The following is a 22,532-nucleotide window of genomic DNA, read 5'->3' on the forward strand; positions in this document are numbered from 1 at the left end:
AGCATTATTCAGAGATGAATGAATGGAAAATGATTTTCAGAGCTAATGAATTTTATGAGGAGGAGAATGTAGCAGCAGTAATAGCCACTCTGGCTTAAATAGGGAGCTAAGAAAGGCTGCCAGAAATGGAGAAATATAAAGAAGAGCAGAAAATCAGGAATCTGGGAATTCAAGGCCATGAAATTTGTTTGTAGATTTATTTATTCATTTATTCATTCATTTGACAGAGAGAGAGAGTGCACAAGCAGGGGGAGCAGCAGGCAGAAGGAGAGGGAGAAGCGGGCTCCCCACTGAGCAGGGAGCCCGATGCAGGGCTCGATCCCAGGATGCTGGGATCATGACCTGAGCTGAAGGCAGACGCTCAACGGACTGAGCCACCCAGGTGCCCCTGTGTGTAGATCTATTAAAAATATACTACCTAAAACAATCTACAGATTTAATACAATCCTTATCAAAGTACCAATAGTATTTTTTTACACAACTAGAAAAAATAATCTTAAAATTTTTATGGAACTGCAAAAGACCCCAAATTGCCAAAGCAATCTTGAAAAAGAAAAACCGAGCTGGAGGTATCACAATTCCAGATTCCAAGGATACTACAAGCTGTAGTAATCTACACGGTGTGGTAGTGGCACAAAAACAGATCGATGCAACAGAATAGAGAGCCCAGAAACAAACCCACGATTATATGGTCACTTAATCTTAGACAAAAGAGGCAAGAATTATCTCTTCAACACACAGTGCTGGGCAAACTGGACAGCTACGTGCAAAAGAATGAAACGGGACCACTTTCTCACACCACACCCCAATATAAACTCAAATTGCATTAGAGACCTAAATGTGAGATCTAAAAGAGAGCCTAGGCAGCAGTTTCTCTGACACTGGCCATAGTAACTTCTTTCTACATATATCTCCTGAGGTAAGGGCAAGAGAAGCAAAAATAAACTATTGGGACTGCATCAAAATAGAGTGCCTCTGCACAGCGAAGGAAACAATCAACAAAACTAAAAGACAACCTACCGAATGGGAGAAGATATCTGCAAATGACATCTGGGATAAAGGGTTAGTATCCAAAATATATAAAGAACTGATAAAACTCAACACTCCAAAACCAAATAATCCAATTAAAAATGGGCAGAAGGCAATTCGCCAAAGAAGACATCCATGTGGCCAACAGACCCATGGAAAGGTGCTCAACATCAATCATCACCAGGGAGATGCAAATCAAAACTACAATGAGATATCACCTCACACCCGTCGGAATGGCTAATGTCAAAAACAGAAGAAACAGCAAGTGGTGGTGAGGATCTGGGGAAAAAGGAATGCTCGTGCACTGTTGGTGGGAATGCAAACTGGCGCAGCAGCTGTGGGAAACAGTATGGAGGTGCCTCAAAAAACTAAAAATAGAGCTACCCTACAATCCAGTAATTGACCTACTGGGTATTCACCCAAAGAATACAAAAACACTAATTCAAAAGGATACACGCACCCCTATGTTTACTGCAGCATTATTTACAATAGCCAAATTATGGAAGCAGCCCAAGTGTCCACTAACTGATGGATGGACAAAGAAGAGGTCTATACACGTACAATGGAATATTGTCCAGCCATTAAAAAATGAAATCTCACCATCTGCAACAACAGGGATGGAGCTGGAGAAATATAACGCTAAGTGAAGTCAGTCAGTCAGAGAAAGACAAATCCCATATGATTGCGCTTACGTGTGAAATTTAAGAAACAAAAATGAACAAAGGGGAAAAAAAGAGACAAACCAAGAAACAGACTCTTAACTCCAGAGAACAAACTGACGGTTACCGGAGGGGAGGTGGGTGGGGAGATGGGTGAAACAGGTGATGGGGATTAAAAAGTGCACTTACCATGATGGGCACTGAGTCATGTACAGAATTGTCGACTCACTATACAGTATACCGGGAACTAATATAACATTGTAAGTTAACTATACTGGAATTTAAAAACTTTTTCAAAATATGGAGCTATCTACTCATAAGAAAGAGTAGAAGCTGTCTCTCTATTTTGAGTTGGGTTTTTTTTTTTTTTAAGATTTATTCATTTGAGAGAGAGAGTGAGCAAGAGAGAAGGAGCAGAGGGAGAGGAGAAGCAGACTCCCCCCCCCCCAAGCAGGGAGCCCAACGTGGGCTCCATCCCAAGACTCCAGGATCCTGACCTGAGCCAAAGGCAGAGGCAGACGGTTAAGAGGCAACTGAGCTACCCAGGCGCCCTCTATGCAGAACTTTTCTTCTCTTTTCTTTTTCTTTTCTTTCTTCCTTTCTTTCTTTCGTTCGTTCTTTCTTTTTTCAAGATGTTATTTATTCATTTGACAGGGAAAGAGAGAGAGAGAAAGAGAGAGCACAAGCAGGGGGAGAGGCAGAGGGAGAGGGACAAGCAGACTTCCCACTGAGCAGGGAGCCTGATATGATGCAGGGCTCAATCCCAGGACCCCAAGATTATGACCGAAGCTGAAGGCAGACGCTTAACTGACTGCACGACCCAGGTGCCCCTATAGATAGATCTTTTAAATGTAAAAAAAGAACACAGAAATTTCCTGCTTAATAGCTTCCTATTACACTTAAAATCCAACTTCTTGCCCTATTATACAAGACTGTGATTCTCCCTGCCCCTCCCAAACTTCATCTCCTGCTAGTCTCTTCATCATGTCAGCTACTCTTGCCATCTTGGACTTACTGCTCTTCTTTGAGCATGTTAAGTCATTCCCTTCCAGGGCTTTTGTTAATTCTATCTCTGGAACACTCTTCACCATGAACTTCCTATGGCTTTCTTCCTCACTTTATTTTTCTAGGCAAGTGTTACCTTAAAGGAGAGACCTTGGTTAACCACACCAATAGGTACTCTCTTCCAGTCATATTGTATCTCTTTATTACTCTTCAAAGCCCTTATATTTACCTGAATGTATATACTTGTTCATTTATTATCCATCTCCTTCATGAGAATATATGCTCCAGTGTGGCAAGAATTTTGCAGGCTTGGTTCACTACTGTATCCCTAGTGCTTGGAACACCAGTACTTGGTACACAGTAGACACTCAGCAACTATTGGTTGACTGAAAAAGTGACGGACTCAACTGAAAAGTTCCACATAGACCATGTGAGATTTTGGGGTTTGATTTACATGCATTGTTGGTGGTACTCGACAGCCATTCCAAACTTTCTTCCTTCTAATCTTATTTTAAAAAAGAAATACTAGGGATGCCTGGGTGGCTCAGTCGGTTAAGCATCTGCCTTTGGCTTGGGTCGCGATCCCAGAGTCCTGGGATTGAGTCCTATACCGGGCTCCCTGCTTCTCCCTCTTTTTCTGTCCTAAGAACTCTTTTTCTGTCCCTCCCCCACTGCTCGTGCATGCTCGCTCTCTCTCAAACAAATAAATAAAATCTTAAAAAATAAAGAAAGAAAGAAGAAATACTAGGTGCAAAGAAATACCAGGGTGGAACCCGAATCAAGAGATTTATAAGGCTTCTCCACAGCCTCTCTGAGGGATTTCCTTACCTACCCATGCTCTGCTCTGTGTGCTCAGATTGGCCCTGATATATCCATTAGTTATGACCCAATTGCATTATGAAGACCCCAGCAGTATCTCGATGACTAGATAAGAGGAAGAGGCCCCTGCTTACAAGAAGAACGAAATAACACCATCTCAGAGGCTGAACATTCACTCCAGGGAGCCTGCCTCTACGTCTCCATTTAGGAGTCAAGCTGGACCAGAAACAAAGGAAGGGTCCTGATCAGCAGGTGGGGCTAACCTACTAGCTGTTTCAGATGAAGAGAGAGCTATGTCTTGAGAGTGCTAGCTTTAGAAATGATAGAAGGCTGCCTAGGGACATATCAGCAGATGAATGAAGAAAGGAGGAGGAGAACAGATCTGAAATGCCCAAGCTGGTCTTCTATAAAAGAGAAGAATGTTCCTCTGATTTTATAGCTGGACCTAACTGCTTTTACATTTAGGGACTAGGCTAGGAAAGGGTTGGGAGATGTTTTCAATGATGGTAGGTCTAGGGAAATGACTGAGTCCCAGAGAGATTTAACGTGAGAGGAAAGAAATGATACTTGGGAACAATTCGGAATTACACCCCAAGAGGGAGCCTAGATACAGGAAATTATTGAAAGTCGCCCTCTGATGGTAACAGCTAGAAAGTCCTTAATAAGAAGAATGGGGGGAGGGTACTTCTCTTTGATGATTCTTGGGAATAAAAACTTTGGAAAAGAATAGTTCAGGAATCCATTAGCAGGTATAGAGGAATTTTGAGTTTTTAGGACCAGTTTAAATATGAGCCATGGTATTGACTTGGAGTTGAGGGAACCAATACAGCCTAATAGGTATTGGAAAGTTGATCAAATTAATAGTTATTACATTATTACATGTAGTTTGGGTGTTCAAATTCCTAATTTGGGATGTGAAAAAATAGCCTCTAAATCATGCCTAAAACAACGTCTGAGCTTTATATAATTGGATCTAGAAGGAGTTCAGTCTATTTTCCCAGTTTCTGCCCTTTTTAGCCTTTTTTATGTCCAGCATCTTTGAGTGGTTCCTAACATGCTGGAGATTGGGGTAAGGAGCAGTCCTCCTTCTTCTGTCTTACTGCATAGGCTTAGGCACCTACTCCACCCAGGCAGAGTTTAACCTTTGCCTGAGACTTGGTCTTGGAGATGGTCCGTTTGACAAGTTGTTAGAGTTAGCCCACAGATAACCTCAGGAAATCTAGACTCTATGTTGGTCCATGAGCACTTTTGGAAATTCTCCTGAAAAGTTTCATAACGAGATTTATAAAAAGGAAAAAAAAAACTATACACATGCATTATATCAGATTAAAACCTTAACCCAATCAAAACCTCAATTAATATAGGGTGAAATATCGGGGCACCTGGGTGGCTCAGATGGTTAAGCGTCTGCCTTCAGCTCAGGTCATGACCTCCAGGTCCTGGGATCGAGCCCCACATCAGACTCCCAGCTCAGCAGGGAGTCTGCTTCTCCCTCTCCCTCTGCCTCTCCCTTTGCTTGTGCTCTCTCTGTCTCTCTCAAAAATGAATAAATAAAATCTTTAAAAAATATATAGGGGGAAATATCTACACACAGAAGATAACCACATTATCGTGTTAAAAACTGTTTGGTCAGGGATATTTCGAGTCACACAATTAAAACATCTAAGGGTCCCTGACTGATTTAGTCTGTGGAACATGTGACTCTTGATCTGAGGTTGTGAGTTCTAGCCCCATGTTAGGTGTAGAGATTACTAATAAACATCTCTACACCACTAATGACACTACTTTTTTTAATATTTGGAAAACTGTGTGTGCCTTTTTATGGCCTAATTTAGTGAGTCTAACATGTTCCATAGGAAAAAATACAGTGTCTAATTTCACGGAAGGGCTTCATAGCAGGTTAGATACCAACGAAGTAAATATTAGTAAATCTGATGACATAATGAAAGAAACTATCCAAACTGAAGCATATAAGGAGAAATGGCTGAGAAAAATGAATAAAGCCTCAGTGACCTGCAGGACAATATCAAATAGTCTAGCCATGTGTAATTGGAGGCCCTGGTAAGGAGAGGGAGAGTATATGAATAGATAATGGCCAAAAAAATTTCCAAATTTGGAGAAAAATAATAATCAGTGGATTCAAGAAGCTAAAATGCAAAGCAGGATAAACAAAAACAAAACAGCACTGAGGCATATTATGCTCAAATTTCTGAAGACCAGGAGTGCCTGGCTGGCTCAGTTGGTAGAGCAAGCAATTTTTGATCTTGGGGTTGTGAGTTCAAGCCCCATCATTGGGTATAGAGTTACTTAAAATCTTAAGAAAAGGGACACCTGGGTAGCTCAGTTGGTTGATCCCAGGGTCCTGGGATCGAGTCCCTCATCGAGCTCTTTGCTTAGCGAGGAGCCTTCTTCTCCCTCTGCCTGCCGCTCCCCCTGCTTGTGCTCACTCTCTCTCTCCGACACATAAATAAATATTTTTAAAAATCTTAAAAAAAGAGTTTAAGAATTTTCTGAAAACCAGTGATGGGGAAATGGGGCAAAATGTAAACAATTGTTTAATCTAGGTTAAGGACAGATACTAATCTTGCAATTTTTCTCTAAGTTTTAAATTCTATCAAAATGAATAGTTGCCAAGAAAACAAGATGGAACCAAAATATTGGTCAATAGTAGGGAAAATAGTAGAGGAAGCTCAGAGGTAAACAGTCTTCCAAACGCCCATCTCTTCGGGGGGATGATGTATTTCTCCACTTTGTAAAAATTGCATGTTAAAATTTTAAGAATAATTACTAAAAGAATATACAGCTATATCCAACAATATATCTTGTTTGTTAATATTGTGAATGCTTCCTTGCTTTTAAATACCAATTCTATAAAAGTACATCTCTCAATACAAATGTCTTCCTTCGTTTCTCTAAGAAAAATTCCTATTCGTGTCCACAACACTCAATATTACTATGAAAATATGTACCTTAAAATATGCAAGTAATAATTTGATTTACATTCTAAATACAATTAGCAGAATGTTGAAATCACATGTAGTCGTTTTATAAAGCACAAGTATTTCAGATGTCTCTGGTGTTGAGAGACCAAATTATTGCATCAAATCAACTGCTTAGCAATGATATCACTTCTGATCAGAAAACAATTGCAAAGCGTTTTTCTTCCTAACATGATGATTTTTCTTCCTAAATGGTAAGTAGGTGTTTTAGTCATGCTTTAAGAACTTGATCAGGATATTTTTGTTGACATAAAACCCACTATAACATTTTCATTTAAAACGATAGAAAATACCCTCCTGCTTAGCATTTTTAATACAGAACATCTGGTTTGCAGGAAAGGATTATTGACTTAAGTAGGAGATACCAAAAAAGAAACTTAAAATTTTCAAGTGGATAGAAGGAAATAAAGAAAAATTGACATAATATAAGTCAAGAAAGGGAAAAAGAATAAAAGCCAAGGCAAAAATATGGTAAATTGAAAACATAAAGATTGATATTAGAAATAAGCCCAAACAAATTAATATTCATAATAAATATAAGTGGAGTAAGCTCACCTATGGGAGAGACACTCTCAGGTTGGATTTTAAAAATCCAGCATGTACTGTTTACTTAGGCACATCTGAAATATAAAAATACAGAATGGCTGAAAAGAAAGGAATGTAGTGCATGGAGAGAGTGTCCTGCTCACACTCTTTTTCCTATTATTAAATCTCCTCTATCTCTACCCACTTTGCCTCCTATACCATCGTATCTCTATGTTATAGGTAATGTCCAAGAGTTTCCCCTGCAAAATAGATCCACTAACAGAAGCTTAGTGATGCGCAGGTGAATTTAGGTAGTGTTGGATTATCTTGGCTAGGATAAAAAAAAAAGAAAAGAAAAAAGAAAAAACTAGAAGCTTTCATCTGGCAGGCCAGCAGAATACCTTCACCATCTCGCTGCAGGTCTGTCATTTACCTGTTGTGCTGGGACTGGATTCTACCAACTTCATTTTCCAGATCCCCTTGCTAGTTAGTTTCTGGCTAGGTTCTGCCAGTTGGTGGCACTTTTAGGAATTAGAAAGTGGAGGAGGGAAGATGTTTCCAATTTCCAGGTTGAGCCTGCCTACCCTGCAGCGCCAGCCTCCAGCTTTTTCAGGAATTCCTAGCAGTAAACTCACTATACTCCGTCAAGATATATGTAACAGCCAAGCCCCATACTCTTTTATCCATTTGGCCATATCCCCTTTAAGTGGTGTGGGCAGTCTATGCACTAGCAGTGAAATATCCTCTTCTCTAGGTTCTGGTAACATCACATCTTCCATTTTATTCTTCTAGCTCTGGTAGAAGTATGTACCTGGTAACTTCTTCTTAGAGATATTAAACTCTGAATTACCTCAACCTTTTTTTGCTTGTTCAGTGTTCCAATAACTGTGTAACCAGTTACCTTTATTAAATACCCTTCATTTGAAATATCAGGCATGGTTTCCACTTCTCTGACTGGATGGACCAGACCAATACAAGAATTTTGATCTTTCACTATCCAAAAGAGTAGTATGCTTGTCCGGGAAGTATTCTAAAAGCCTTGTTAAAATTAACGTATGCCAGGGGTTCCCTGGGTGGTTAAGTCAGTTAAGTGGCTGCCTTTGGCTCAGATCATGATCCCAGGGTCCTGGGATTGAGCCCCTTATTGGGTTCCCTGCTTGGAGAGCCGGCTTCTCCCTCTGCCTCCCCCACTCTCCGTTCATGCTCTCTCTCACTCACTCGCTCTCTCTCGTGCTGTTGTTCTATCTCGAAAAAAAAATCTTAAAATTCATGTGTGCCAGGAAGTGGGAAATATGAGGACTTTTACATCAATGTATCTTGTAAGGGGTCCAGTTTTGGGGTTTGTGAGTGCATCTCCTTCCAAGTAAAGGACCCATCTGCCTTAACACTAAGAAAAAGGCACAGTACTTGGAGGCAACAAATGACACATTTAGGTGTGTTGTGTTGACAAATTCAACAGGTGACTCTTGGAAAACTGTCAAATGTGAGTGGGGCCCAAAGCAAGAAGTTTCCTCAGCTGGTTCAGACTGCAAACAAGCAGTTCTGTCACTTGGCTTTTACGATTCAGTGATCCAATGATACTAAAAGGTCAGGATGGTGAAAGGAGCCTGTGTGAAGCCTTGGTAATAGGATCACATTAGTGACTCCCAGGGAAAAAAGCCATGTCCTTGTGGACATGTCCAAGTAACTATTCTTCTTACGAACCCAACGTTATAATTTCTTTGGGTGATAGATCCCAAAATAAGAATGCTGGATCATATGATACGCATATGTTTGTCTAGTATAATTTGTCAAAGAAATGCTAGATTGCTCTCCACAATTGCTTATTCAGTCTGTTTTCCCACCCGTAGTCCTGGAGGTTCCTGCAGTCTCATATCTTGTTGCAGGCATTATTCTTGCTATGCCCAGAAACTTATGGATTCCTTTTTCTGCCTCTGTGGGCTCATGTCCCAGTTTCTGTGTGATTTGCTTCTAGACAGTCCTAAAACCTTCTTTAGAGGATTGCTGTTGGGCTGTTGGAGCCACTTAGACCAGAGACTAGGAAGTACCTAGAGGTTTAGGTCACCCCAGGGCATTCTGTAGGCAATGGGTGGCTGCCATGGTAAGTATTCAAGCCCAGGGGCGCCTGGGTGGCTCATTCGGTTAAGCACCCAATTCTTTTTTTTTTTTCCTGTTTTTTATTTTATTTATTTTTTTATTTTCTTATTTTTTATTTTTTTATTTTTTATTTTTTTTGATGCAAAGTTCGATGATTCATTAGTTGCGTATAACACCCAGTGCACCATGCAATACGTAAGCACCCAATTCTTGATTTTGGGTCAGCTCATGATCTCAGGGTCCTGGGATGGAGCCTCACTCCAGCTCCCCAGTCAGCAGGGAGTCCACCTGAGGATTCTCTCTCTCTCTTCTTCTTCCTCTGCCCCTCCCCCCCTAAAATAAATAAATGTTAAAAAATTTTTTTAAAAAATGTATTAAAGCCCAGCTCCTCTGCCTTAAAACGGCTCAGACTGAGATGTAATTTCCTTTCCTGAACTGCCTCCTCTGGGATCAAAATTGAAGCTAGAACTCTGTCTGAAATACAGATGGCGTCCGACTTATGATGGTTTGACTGATGCTTTTTTAATTTTACAATGGTGTCAAAACAATACACATTCAGTAGAAACCATACTTTGAATTCTGAATTTTGCTCTTCTCCCAGGCTAGCGAGAGTCTCTCACATTACTGGATAGCCGCAGCCAGCCCTTCCGGTCAGCCACAGGATCACAGGGTGAACAAACCGTTCATTTACAATAATGCTTTTTTTTCCCCACGTACAATAATCCTGTACCTATACAACCATTCTGTTTTTCACTTTCATTATAGTACTCAATAAATTAGATGAGAGATTCAACACTATTGTAAAATAGGCTTTGGGTTAGATTATTTTTCCTGAGTGTAAGCTAACATAAGTGAACACGTTTAAAGTAGGCTAAGCTAGGGGCGCCTGGGTGACTCAGTCGGTTAAGCATCTGCCTTCAGGTCAGGTCATGATCCCAGGGGTCCTGGGATTAAGCCCTGGGTCCTCAGGCTCCCTGCTCAGCGGGGAGCCTGCTTCTCCCTCTCCCTCTGCCTCTCTCCCCACTCCTGCTCTCCCTGTCTCTCTCTCTCTCTTTCAAATAAATACATTCTTAAGAAAAGAAATAAAGTAGGCTAGCCGAAGCTCTGATGTTTGGTAGGTTAGGCGTATTAAGTACATTTTTGGCTTATCAATATTTTCAGCTTACAATGGGTTTAACCCCATCATAAGTCAAGGAAGATCTGTCCATCCCTGTTTGGTTTCTTCCATTTTTCCGTCCTCTGCGCCGTGCCCCACCCCCCATCCTCCCCTCCTTTACCAGCTTATCTGGGATGAGTTCCTTAATAAGTCACTTGCAAATGAACCCCCATCTCAAGACCTACAGAACATGATCTAAGATGCATCCTCCCATGCACACTTCGTATCATTCAACTTTCTAATTGTTTTCTAATAGATGTAAATTAATATCTCACTGTTGTTTTAATTTGCATTTTCCTGATTATTAGCAAATGTGAGCATTTCTTCAACTTTATCTCTATCAACTTTTGGTTTCTTCTGCAAACACTGGTTTATATCTTTGCCCTTTGCTTTTATTGGGGTTGCTGTCTATTTCTTGTAAATTTGCAAGGGTTTTTTTTTTTTTTTGGTTTTTTGTGGGGTTTTTTTGGATATTCTAGGTATCAGTCCGTTGTCAATTTTTAAGAGTACAAGTAATCTTTAACTCTATTATCTGTCTATTAATTCTTTTCCCCTGGATAGAAAGGTCTTTTTTTTTTTAGTACCTCCACCAAGACTTTTTAAATTAACCATTTTATTTTATTTTATTTTTTAAAGATTTTATATTTATTTGACAGAGACAGCCAGCGAGAGAGGGAACACAAGCAGGGGGAGTGGGAGAGGAAGAAGCAGGCTTCTAGCGGAGGAGCCTGATGTGGGGCTCGATCCCATAACGCTGGGATCACGTCCTGAGCCAAAGGCAGATGCTTAACGATTGTGCTACCCAGGCGCCCCTAAATTAACCATTTTAGTTTATTTATTTATTTTTAAAGATTTTATTTATTTATTTGACAGAGATAGAGACAGCCAGCGAGAGAGGGAACACAAGCAGGGGGAGTGGGAGAGGAAGAAGCAGGCTCATAGCAGAGGAGCCTGATGTGGGGCTCGATCCCGTAACGCCAGGATCACGCCCTGAGCCGAAGGCAGACACTTAACCGCTGTGCCACCCAGGTGCCCCTAACCATTTTAAAGTGAAAAATTCAGGGGCACCTGTGTGGCTTAGTCAGTTAAGCATCTGCCTTTAGGTCAGGTCATGATCCCAGGATCCTGGGATCGAGCCCTGCATCAGGCTCCCCACTCAGTGGGGAGCCTGCTTCTCCCTCTCCCTCTACCGCACTCCCTGCTCTCTGTGTCAGATAAATAAAACGTTAAAAAATAAATAAAGTGAACAATTCAGTGACATGTGGATCATTCACAGTGCTGTGCTACCACCATTTCTATCTAGTTCCAAAACATTCCATCACTCCACAGTAAAACCCCTTATGCATTAAGCAGTTTCTCTGTCCGTCCAACCTTCAAGCCCCTGGCAATCACCAATCTGGTCTATCTATGGATTTTTCTATCCTGGATATTTCAAATAAATGGAATGATACAATATATGACTTTTTGTGTCTGGCTTCTTTCACTTAACATAATGAAGTCACTTTAACATGAAGCTCATTCGTGTTATAGCATATATCGCCACTTCATTCTTTTTATGGATCAGTAATACTTCATTTTATGGGCATACCACAGTTTGTTTACCCATTCTTCCACTAATGGACATTTGTGCTGTTTTCACCTTCTCGCTATTACGAAGAGAACTGCTATGAACATGCATGCACATGCACGTGTTTGAGCAACTGTGTTTACTTCTTTAGAGTATACGCCTCAGAGGGGAATTGTGGGGTCTTATGGTCATTCAATGCTTAACTTTTTGAAGAACCCTCAAACTGTTTTCCACAGTGGTTGAACCATTTTACATTCCCGCCAGCAATGCATGAGCATTTCGATTTCTCCACATCCTTGCCAATACTTACTGTTTTCACATTTTTAAAAATTGTAGCCATTCTAGTGGGTGTGAAGTGTTACCTCACTAGTAACACTGGCTTCGGAAAGCTTTAAATTTGATGTAATCAAATTCATCAATATTTTGTCTTATGGTTTGTGTTTTCTAAGTTCTGTTTAAAAATATATCCCTCTTCCTAGGATATAAAGATATTCTCTGAATTTTTCTTCTGCGACTTTCCTCCCCACGTTTAAGTTTTTACCCATCTAGAATCCTCTTTTGTATTTGATGTTAGGTAATGATCCAGTTTATATTTCTCAATACAGTGATGATGTTAGGTGATAATTCAGTTTTTATTGGTCTACAGAGAGAGCCACTTTCCTCAACATCATCTATGAATACATATATCAACACACAGACACATACATGTATACATATATACTTACATCTTCATCTCTCCATGGATTTTTGGTGCCTTGCTTAGTATATGTTAAATTGTGATGCATAAACGGTTGTCTCTAAATTCTCTGTTCTATTCTACTGGTCTATTTGTTTGTTCTTGAGCCAAAACTAGTTCATATCAGGTATTAAGAGCCAATATTCTGTTAATACCAGGTAGGGCAAATTCCACCTCCACACTCATTTTTTTTTTTTAAGATTTAATGTTTTTAAAATTGACTTTTATTTATATTTAAGAATCAGGTTATCATCTTCTTCAGAATGTCCAACTGGAATTTTGTGTTGGATTGGTTAAAATTATAGATTTAGGGAAACATTATTCTAACATAAAGTTGTACCATACCGAACTATGAAATTTTATCTATTTAGATACTCTTTATATCCTTTATTAGTTTTTTAAAAAAATTTTAGCCCATTTATTTGTGAGAGAGAGTGACTGAGAGCGAGAGAGAGCACAAGTTGGGAGAGGGGCAGAGGGAGACAGAGAAGCAGGCTATCCCGCTGAGAATGGAAGCCCGATCCGGGGCTCGATTCTGGGACCCAGAATCATGACCTGAGACGAAGGCAGATGCTGAACTGACTGAGCCACCCAGGCACCCCTATTAGTTTTTGGGGGTTTTTTTTCTAAAATAAGTTATTATACTACCAAGTTGTACCATTTAAGATCAAATTCTGTTTATCTAGATTTTCTTTATATCCTTTTAAAGTTTTCTTCATAAAACTCTTATGTACATTAGATCAAATGTAGTCCTAGTTACTTCATAGTTCTGTTGCTACTGTGTTCTGTTTTTATTACATTTTCTAGTTGGCTATGATTGGTTTACAGAAATTAGTTCTAATGGTTGTTGATTCTGCTGTTTTTTCTAGACCAATGATCTTATTACCTGCAGATAATGGCAGCTTTATCTCTTTCCTTTCAGCCACTTATATCTTTTTATTTCCTTAAAGTTGGCCAGAATCTTGAGTAAACAATAGTAGAGATGGGGCATCTTAATCTTGCTCCTGATCTAAAATTTCTCCATTAATTATGTTTGCTATTGATTTTTTACATATAAACTTTAACAAGGTGAAGAATTTCCTTCTATTCCTAGTTTTCTGAAAGTTTTGTTCCCATCATAAATAGGTGTTCATCAAAAATCAAGTGTTTTTTCTGACTACTAGGGTAAGATATTTTTCTGCATTTTTTTCCTCTAGTATATTGATATTGTGAATTTTGTTGATGAATTTTCTTATTCAGACTCATACCTCAGTTTCTAAGGTAAATTTTAATTGATCAAGTTTGGAGGATTGGTGACAATGAGGTCTAGGGAAAAGGTCCATCTTTCCTCTTCTTCCCTTTATAGCAAAATTCCTTGAAAGTTTTATATATACTATCTCCAATATTTCTTCTCCCGTTTTTCTTGATCCCACTTCAAACGGCTATACATCCCAACATTTTACCAAAACTGCTCCTACAAATGTCACCTGCATTGCTTCTTCCAACTGTAATTTTAGGTCAAATCTTGTTTAAACTCTCACCAGCACTTGTCATAGCTGATCAAACTCTCCTTGGATTCCAGGCACCGTACTGTCAAATGCGTGTTAAAATCTAGACTCATATATCCACCCATCAGCTTCACATTTCCACTCGGGTATCAAATGACATGTCTAAAACTGGGCTCCTAATATCCACCCTGAGCAACATACACCAACTCAGACTTCTTGCAGTACTTCCTAGCTCAGTAAATAGCAATTGCTTTTTTCCAGTAGCCCAAAACCTTCGGCATCAACCTTCTCCCTTTCTCACCCATCTATATCCAATCCTTCAGCAAATCATGTCAGCTTTACCATTCACTATCCCTGCTACCATCACGGTCTAAGACACCATTGCCCCTTGAATGGATTATTGCATTATCTTCCCGGTTGGTGCCCTTCCCTTAATCTCAATCCTCCTATCCATGTGGGTCTATCTCAACACAGAAGCCAGAATGACAATGTAAGCACATGTCAGATCATGCTGCCTCTCGGTTCAAAACCCTCCAATGGCCTCCTGTTTCATTTGGAGTAAAAGCCAAATTTCTGTCAATGTTCTACAAAACCTTACATGGTATGGCCTCCACCTTATCTCTTCCACTCCTTTACCTCTCTGATATTATCTCTTAATAGTGTTCTTCCTGCTCAATCCATCTCACCCACCAGCCTTCTCTCTCTTCCTCAAATACTCCATGTACACTCACACTGCAGAGCCTTTCCACGTGCTATACCCTATGTGTGGTTTGCTTTTCCCAGTTATCTACAGGCCCCCTTCCTGACCTCCTTCAGGTTTTCCCTGAAGTCCTCTCTGTCATCTTATTTAAGATGGTGATAATATTCCTCAGCCAATATTTTCTATATCCCTTCCCTGCTTTATTTTCTTATTGTAACTCGTCGATATTTCATATACTAGATATCTTCTGTATGTACTTTATTTTATGAGCTTCATGAGGTTAAAAGATTTTGTCTCTTTTTTTGACTGCTCGTTCCCAAAATCTAGAATAGTGTTTGGCACATAGTAGGTGCGCTTGATATGTAATTTTTAAAGAAATGTGTGCTGGATCTCTCCTGTGTGCCTCTTTAGACACACTCTTCCCTTGTTTCCACCTCTCTGCCCATTTCCTGCTCTCTGCCCTGAAAGGCTGACCTGTTTGTTGTGCATCCTTTGTCCTCTGGCTTCTGTTTGGGTTTGGTAAATAGGAACCCCAGCAGGAGATGAGAGGGAAGAAGGAGATTGAAGTCAGATGATACACTCCCTTGTCTCTCTCCCTATTGGGTTATCTCAAATGAATGTCACAGCTTTCCTCTAGGTGGCCCTCTCTACAGGATATTATCCTTCTGGGTCTTTTTTTTCCCCCTCTGCTTTTTGGGTCTAGGTGTGGTAACAGCACTAGGGTACTATGCTCTCTTTTGTGCTACATGCTGCCTATACCTTTGTAAATAACCCTCTTTACCTCCTTGAAATATCTTAATTTTCCTGTGCCATTTGTTTCTGCTGGGAACCTGAATGTTAGAGAATGAATGAATGAACTGCTCAGAATGAACGCAGGGTGTAAGAATATCTGTCTTCCCTGTAGCTGCTCGTTGAAAGGCTCCTACTGCAGAAAAGGTTGAATTGTCAGGTAAATAGAATGACCTGTCCTACAGATGTCAATTGGACTCCCCCAACACTGCGAGCCTGTTTCGTGGGCTCATGAACGAAGTGAAAAAGCGGCAGATTTGGAGTTTATACATAGGCTCAATAACATAGATTTTTTTTCCTGTCTCAAGTTATTAACCAGTGAGTAGCAACAACCCCTGAGCCCTCACAGTCAGGTGAATGCTAGCAGATGAGTTACACCGAATCCCTTCAATCATGAATGGAACTGCTTTTTCCCACCCTGGGAATAAACAGTTACTCTGGATGTGAATCGGTTTTCCTTGCCTGCTCTTTCTCTCCCATAAGCATCATTTTTGGACTTAGTGTTCATTCACTAACCCAATATTTCATATAACTTTGTTTTGGACCAAAAATTTCACTCCTTCATAAGAGAAGTAGAGCAAAGGTTGATTATGCCCATGAGATCCACTGGTTTTGCCATGCGGTACATCATCTAGAAGTTGCTGGGTAGAAAGGCTTTTGAAGACTCAGTTTCGGTGTCAGCTGGGAGACAACACTTGCAGGGTCAGGATGCTTGATGGGGCGTGTGTTCTGAACCAGGACTCTATATGGGGCTGATTCTTCCAAAGTCAGATAGACAGGTCAAGGTAAGTGCTGGAGTGGGATTCTTAAATCATTTGCAAAGTTTTTTTCCCCTCTTTCTTCAGTGCTTTCAGCTTTGCTTGTTTAAAGCTCCTAATACCAAAGGAAGGAATGCTTCCATCAGGAAATCCACAATGGCCCCATTGAATTAGAAATGAGACTACCTCCTGACCAGTGGCTTAGAATGGAGGGAGGAAGTCTGGCTCTCACCCCTCTCTCTCTCTGGCACATGCCCCTCTGATGACAGTAATAGCAGAGGCAGAAACCTGACTTTGGGTTGCTCAGGAAGAGATTGTCTATGTCTCTGTTTGGCTGTTGCCTATGGACGCAGTGCTGACAAGGTGGTAGCTTCAACAGGCTCCACTGAGAGCAAACTCCCTCGCAAGCTATCCCCCTGGCTACCTTCCAACTGGGGTCCCCGCATCACATTCTTTTTATGTGGTGGATCTTTGCCTTCCTGGGGCAGCCCAGCAAGACTGCCCCCAATCTCATCTACCCTTTGCAGCTAACATTCAGGCTCACAGGCATTTGGAGGATCCACGAGCAGTTCCTTCCAGGAACTGAGAACTTGTGAAGGAGCAGTCCTGGCTTCCTCTCTTCCTTGTTAGCCCTCCCATACCATCTCTCCTCCGTTTTTTTTCCTTCCAATTGCAGAGCACAGGGCAGGTCCCTTGGCAATCCTTTGGCTGAGAAGACATCGACCTAGAGAACCAACTGCCAGCTCCCTTACAGGACCTTGCTGGGTGCTCCCAAGAAAATCTCTGTGTGAGGAATTACTACCTTAAAATAGGTCTTTCTCTTTTTGGCCAAGAGACAGTCTCCTAAATTAATTGAAACCTGTGTCAGTTTATAAGGAGAATAATTCAATTTCTCCTTTAAAACAGGTCCAAGTGTGAGATCAGGTAGACATGTGCTGCTCCTTGGTAAGCCCAAGTTGGACTCTCTAGGCTCCTGTTCTACTGACAACCAGTTCAGTGCCATTCTGCAGGGCTTTCACCCTGTTGCTAAGCCTCTTGCTGTTTGGCTTTTAGAATCAGACAATCTGATATCCTCAACCGTACACCTCAGGGGAATAGGCTCAACCCTGGAAAACAATTTAGGAAGGTATTTTAGCATCTGGCTCTATTTTATGCCAATTCTCAAGGTGATGTGCTCTGCCGGAAAAAAAAGATTTAACCCAGTCCCAATACATTATTCTACTTAAATCAGCACCTGACAGGTAACAGAAGGCCTTAATTTCTCTTCTTTCCCTAGTGGTTCCACCGTGAGGGAGGTTGTTTATGTCCTAGCAGGAATGACTAATTTCTCTAACTCCTATACCAAGCATTTACAATTGGACACCTGGAATTGACTTCCCCACGATGATGTACTATACTCTAAATAAGATGGGATGCCAAGCGACAGTATCTTTGGAATGGAACATCACTTGCCTGGCTGCCCATGGTCTGGCTCAATGCCTCCAGACATCCCCTCACAGGTGACTTTCTGAGGTCTCTGAGCCCTCTAATGGCCACCTGATACCATTCAGGCTAGCCCAATTTAAAGAGTCTCCTCCCCATAAATGGGAGCACGGCTGGGCAACTGTCACCCAGGACCCTTCAGAACTGCAAAGAGACCCTATGGTATTTATAAAGGTCTGAGGGTGTTTAATTTCTAGATAAGTCTGTTCTGATCTAATGAAAATTCTTTGATAGGGGCTCTGATATCATTATAATTCTCTTATTCTTAATTTTGAGGATTCCTCCTTACATTTGGGGATAGCAATGGTTTCGAGGTTATTGGCATAACTTGCCTCTGCTCAAATTTTAAAATTGATTATTATCAAATGAGTCAAGGAAAAAAAAGATATGTATATGTGTAAATCATAATTGTGTTTGTATGTGTATGTATATACACACAGAGAGAGATGAAAAAGAGAAAGATGAATAAAGCAAATGTGGTAAAATGTTAACATTTTATGATCATCGTGAAAACTAGATGGTAACTTTGTGAAGTATTATTGCAACTTGTCTGTCTAAAATCATGTCAAAATAAAAAGTTAAGGATATATACAAATACCTATGCAAGGTATGCTCAAGAAACTTACAATATATATTCCATAATATTAGCAGTGATTATCACAAGAATGTGGGATTACAAGACAGTTTTACTTTCTTTTTTTGGTTTGTCTACGTTTCTAAATGGTCTACAGTGGAAATGTATTGCCCTTGCTCTGTAATAAGGATAAAAGAGCATTAAAATTGGAAATTGGTAAAAGGTAATGTTTTTTCAAAGTTGATCTTATTGGCCATGCTAAACACATGGTACTACCAAGAAGAGCTTCTTGGGGAATGTCAGTGATGTCAGTGAGATATAATATTCCATAATGTGTTGTCAAGATCTTCTGTTTTGGAGAAATAGAGATATTTTGTTCTGTCACCTAAGGAAGTTAAAAAAAAAAAAAAAAGGACCACTGGTATTCCTCTAGCCCCCCAAAGTTATTGACATTTTCTTAGATAGCCTTTGGTATCCTCCATATTCACACTCTACTTTTCTCTGCTTTTTATCCTCAGAAGTCTGACCCAGTCAAAATACTCTCTTGTCCTCTGGCTTCTGGTTGGTTTTGACCAATAGGGAGCAAGTGAGAAAAGATCTGTTGGAGGGAGGAGAGTGAGATCTGAGTAATCTTTTCTTGATTCCCACTTAGCAGCTTTCTACAAGCTGGCTTCATCCCTTAACTGAAGGACATTACACCTGTCTTGTGACCTCTCCACACAGCTCCTTCTCTTTTCAGGTTCTGGTAAGCCCCTCTCCTTGCTCCTTTAAGTCTAGAAATGGCAATGGTACCCTAAGTTACTAGCCTTGGAATACTGAACTATCCCTTGCTTAACCTCTGTGCACACCTTTGAAGATAGTATCTTTATTAAACTCTCCTCTATTGACCCAATTTGTGTGTGCCGTTTCTTGCTGGGGCCTTCAATGGCATGGTGATGTCATTTGTGCCCTGTGGCTTTAAAGGAAAATGCATCAGCTATGCCTGATAGCCTCCAGCAGAGGTCATTTTCCTACTTTTTATCTCTTAATTCTTGCATACGGCCTCTTAAAAAGATTGGCCACAGGTGACTCGTAGATCATTGTGTGGGTCTTTAGCTTGGCTCAGATATAGCACCTACTACAATTATTTGCTGCCATTCGTATGGTCAATGCTTTCCTTTCGAACTCTGTGCACTCCCACCGCAGCACCCCCCTTACTTGTGATGCTCAACAGCGTACTCTCCGCATACTTAACCATAGTTGCTTGAGTTCTACTGACTTGCGCCACTTTGTGGAACAGCAAGACCTTTCTCCTGGTGTTCCCTTCTCCCTCAAAATTTTCTTGCAGGATTATGTCAGTCCCCTAAGAGAGCCCGTTCAGAGGTATTTGTGGATATCCAAGCTCCAAAATCCCAGTGCCTTTCCTCACGTCTGAACATTAATTGCCTATTGTCACATGGATTTTCCCCTGAAGGTAGCTTTCTCAAAGAAGACTCAGTGCCTTGTAAACTGATCGCGTTACCAGTATCTTATTATAGCTTATCTACTTAGTCACCCATCAATCTTCTATCTTGGGGCTTCTTGATTGGCCTCTGTGTGTCGAGGCCTCCTGGTTAGGTGTTGTCCCTCCTATAGCTCTGGCAGAACATGGAGTCTTAAAAACAAAACCAAAAAAAGTGGTCCCTGACCCTCTGGATGTGCATGTTGCCATTGAGAGCATCTAATTACAGCCCTGGAGAAAAGCTTTCTGCTTTTGTTGCAGAAAACTTGATATTCTGGGCAATAACAGAATGGTTGACCTACCGCTCCCTAGGCAATAAAGTGTCTTATGTCTCCACCAAAGTATAAAGAACGAATGCTGGGACTCTTTAATGCTAGACCCAAAACACACACAGTGAGGGGCAAGGGCAAATCTCACAAATAATCCAGGGGAATATCACTGTGACATTGTGTATGACCCCAAACCCATTAAGCTGATGGCTGCCTGAGAAGAGTGTTTTGCGTTAGCTATACAAATACTTGGGAAGACGGGGAGGTAGATCTCCAAAACAAAACCACATTTATAGCATAGGAACTACATCAGGATGAACCAGACCCTCAACACAATCACAGTGGTCCTCTAACTAGAATCGAATACATGTTCAGGACCTCCTGGGCAACAAGGCAAGATTGTCTGTTACAAGGACATTACTATAGCTAATGGCCACCATGTCACCAAAATGGACTAGAAGACTCTGTCTCAGTCACTCCAGTTATAAAGAAGATCAAAATGCCTCACTTTATCCTTAAAGATGGTGCTGGGAAGAGAAATTATGAAATATTAACAATCTAAGGACAAAGGTATATACGATATGAAACTCAGAATTAATACCTCAAAACTCTTGATGGACCTTTTCCTTTTACTGTCCAACCTGGAAATTCATCAGGGACGCAAATGCCCCATTATAGACTTTGTAGTAGTAATTGAGTAACTAAGGGGCCATTATAATGTCAGACAGACCTTAATGGGGAAGAGATCTGAATCTTCAACTGCTTCAAAGATGAAATATCCACACTCCTAGCTAAAACTAATCCCTCCACCTGTGCATTAGATTCCAATGCCCTTGCCTCCTCAAGAATATCACTCCTTCAGGGCACCTGGGTGGCTCAGTCCATTAAGTGTCTGCCTTCAGCTCAGGTCATGATCTAGGGTCCTGGGATTGAGTCCTGCATTGGGCTCCCTGCTCGGTGGGGAGCCTGCTTCTCCCTCTGCCTCCGCCTCTTCCCTGGCTTCTGTGCACTCACTCTCTCTCAAATAAAATCTAAAAAAAAAAAAAAAAAAAAAAAAAAAAGGAATATCCCCCCTTCAATTCTCCCCATCTCTGTCTTGCATTAGCAACTTTTAACTTCCTACTGGATCATTTTCATTAGCATATAAACAGGCTGTTTTCCCTCATTTTTTAATAAAGATTTTATTCATTTATTTGAGAAAGAGTGTGTGAGAGAGACAGAGCACAAGCGGTGGGAGGGAGAAGGGCAGAGGGAGACAGAGAAGCAGACTCCCTGCTAAGCAGGGAGCCCAACTTGGGGGCTCGATGCCAGAACCCTGGGATCCTGACCTGAGCTAAAGGCAGACCCTCAAATGAATGAGTCACTCAGGAGCCCCTTTTCTCATTAAAAAAAAAAAAACGATCATTTTCCTTGACCCCATTTTTTCCTAATAATTTTCATTCCATTTCTTTGCTCCCATTTGCAGGAAAATGTCTCCAAATAGTGCCCTATAATCATGGTCTTCAGGTTCTTTCCTTCATTTTTCCTAAACCGTTGCAATCTGGCATTTACTCCTACCACTCCACCACCCAAGTACTCTTATCAAGGTCACTAATGACCATCTAGTGGCTAAAGTGAATGGCCAGCTCCCCACGTCTCATCCTACTTGAAAATAGCATGAGCACCTGGCCAAGCGGACCATTCCCTTTTTGGATACTTTCTTTACTAGGCTTCTGGGCCATCATGCTCTTGGCTTTCTCCTACTTCTCTGGACACACCTCGGTCTCCTTTGTTGCTTCCTCCTCAGCTCTCTCAGTTGGTCATGTTGGAGTGCCACAGGGATCAGTCTTAGCCCTTCTCTTCTCCCTCTGTACACACTCTCTTCAGGAGCTGATGTGGACTGAGAGCTTTCAGTGCGCTGTTAATTCCCAAGTGTTTATCTCTAGCCCAGACCTTTCTCTCCAACTCCAGGCTGACTTCACTGTGTATTCAAATTTTCCACTGGGATATTTAACATACTCAAACTCAACATGTCCAAAACTGAACACTTCTTTTCCCCTACAAACCTGCCTGCACTTCTCGCCTTCCTCATCTCAGTTGATAGCAACTCCATCCCCCCAGCGCTCAGGTCAAAGAACTTTGAGTCTCTCTGATTCTTCTCATTCTCTCACTCCGCATAGCAAATCCTTTCGAAAAGTCTATTGGCTTATCCTTTTAAAAATATCAGAATCTGACCACTTCTCACCGCCTTCTCTAAGCCACCGTCATCTCTTACCTAGATTAATTACACTGTCTCCCAACATATTTCCTGGTTTAAATCCTTCCAACAGCAGTCAGAATGATCCTTTTAAGCCCAAAGTAGATCATATCATGCTTCTGCTCAAAATCTTCACTGACTCTCCATTTCACCCAGAGAAAAAGC

The sequence above is a fragment of the Ailuropoda melanoleuca genome, chromosome 1 (assembly GCF_002007445.2).
Source record: "Ailuropoda melanoleuca isolate Jingjing chromosome 1, ASM200744v2, whole genome shotgun sequence".
Taxonomy (NCBI): Eukaryota; Metazoa; Chordata; class Mammalia; order Carnivora; family Ursidae; genus Ailuropoda; species Ailuropoda melanoleuca.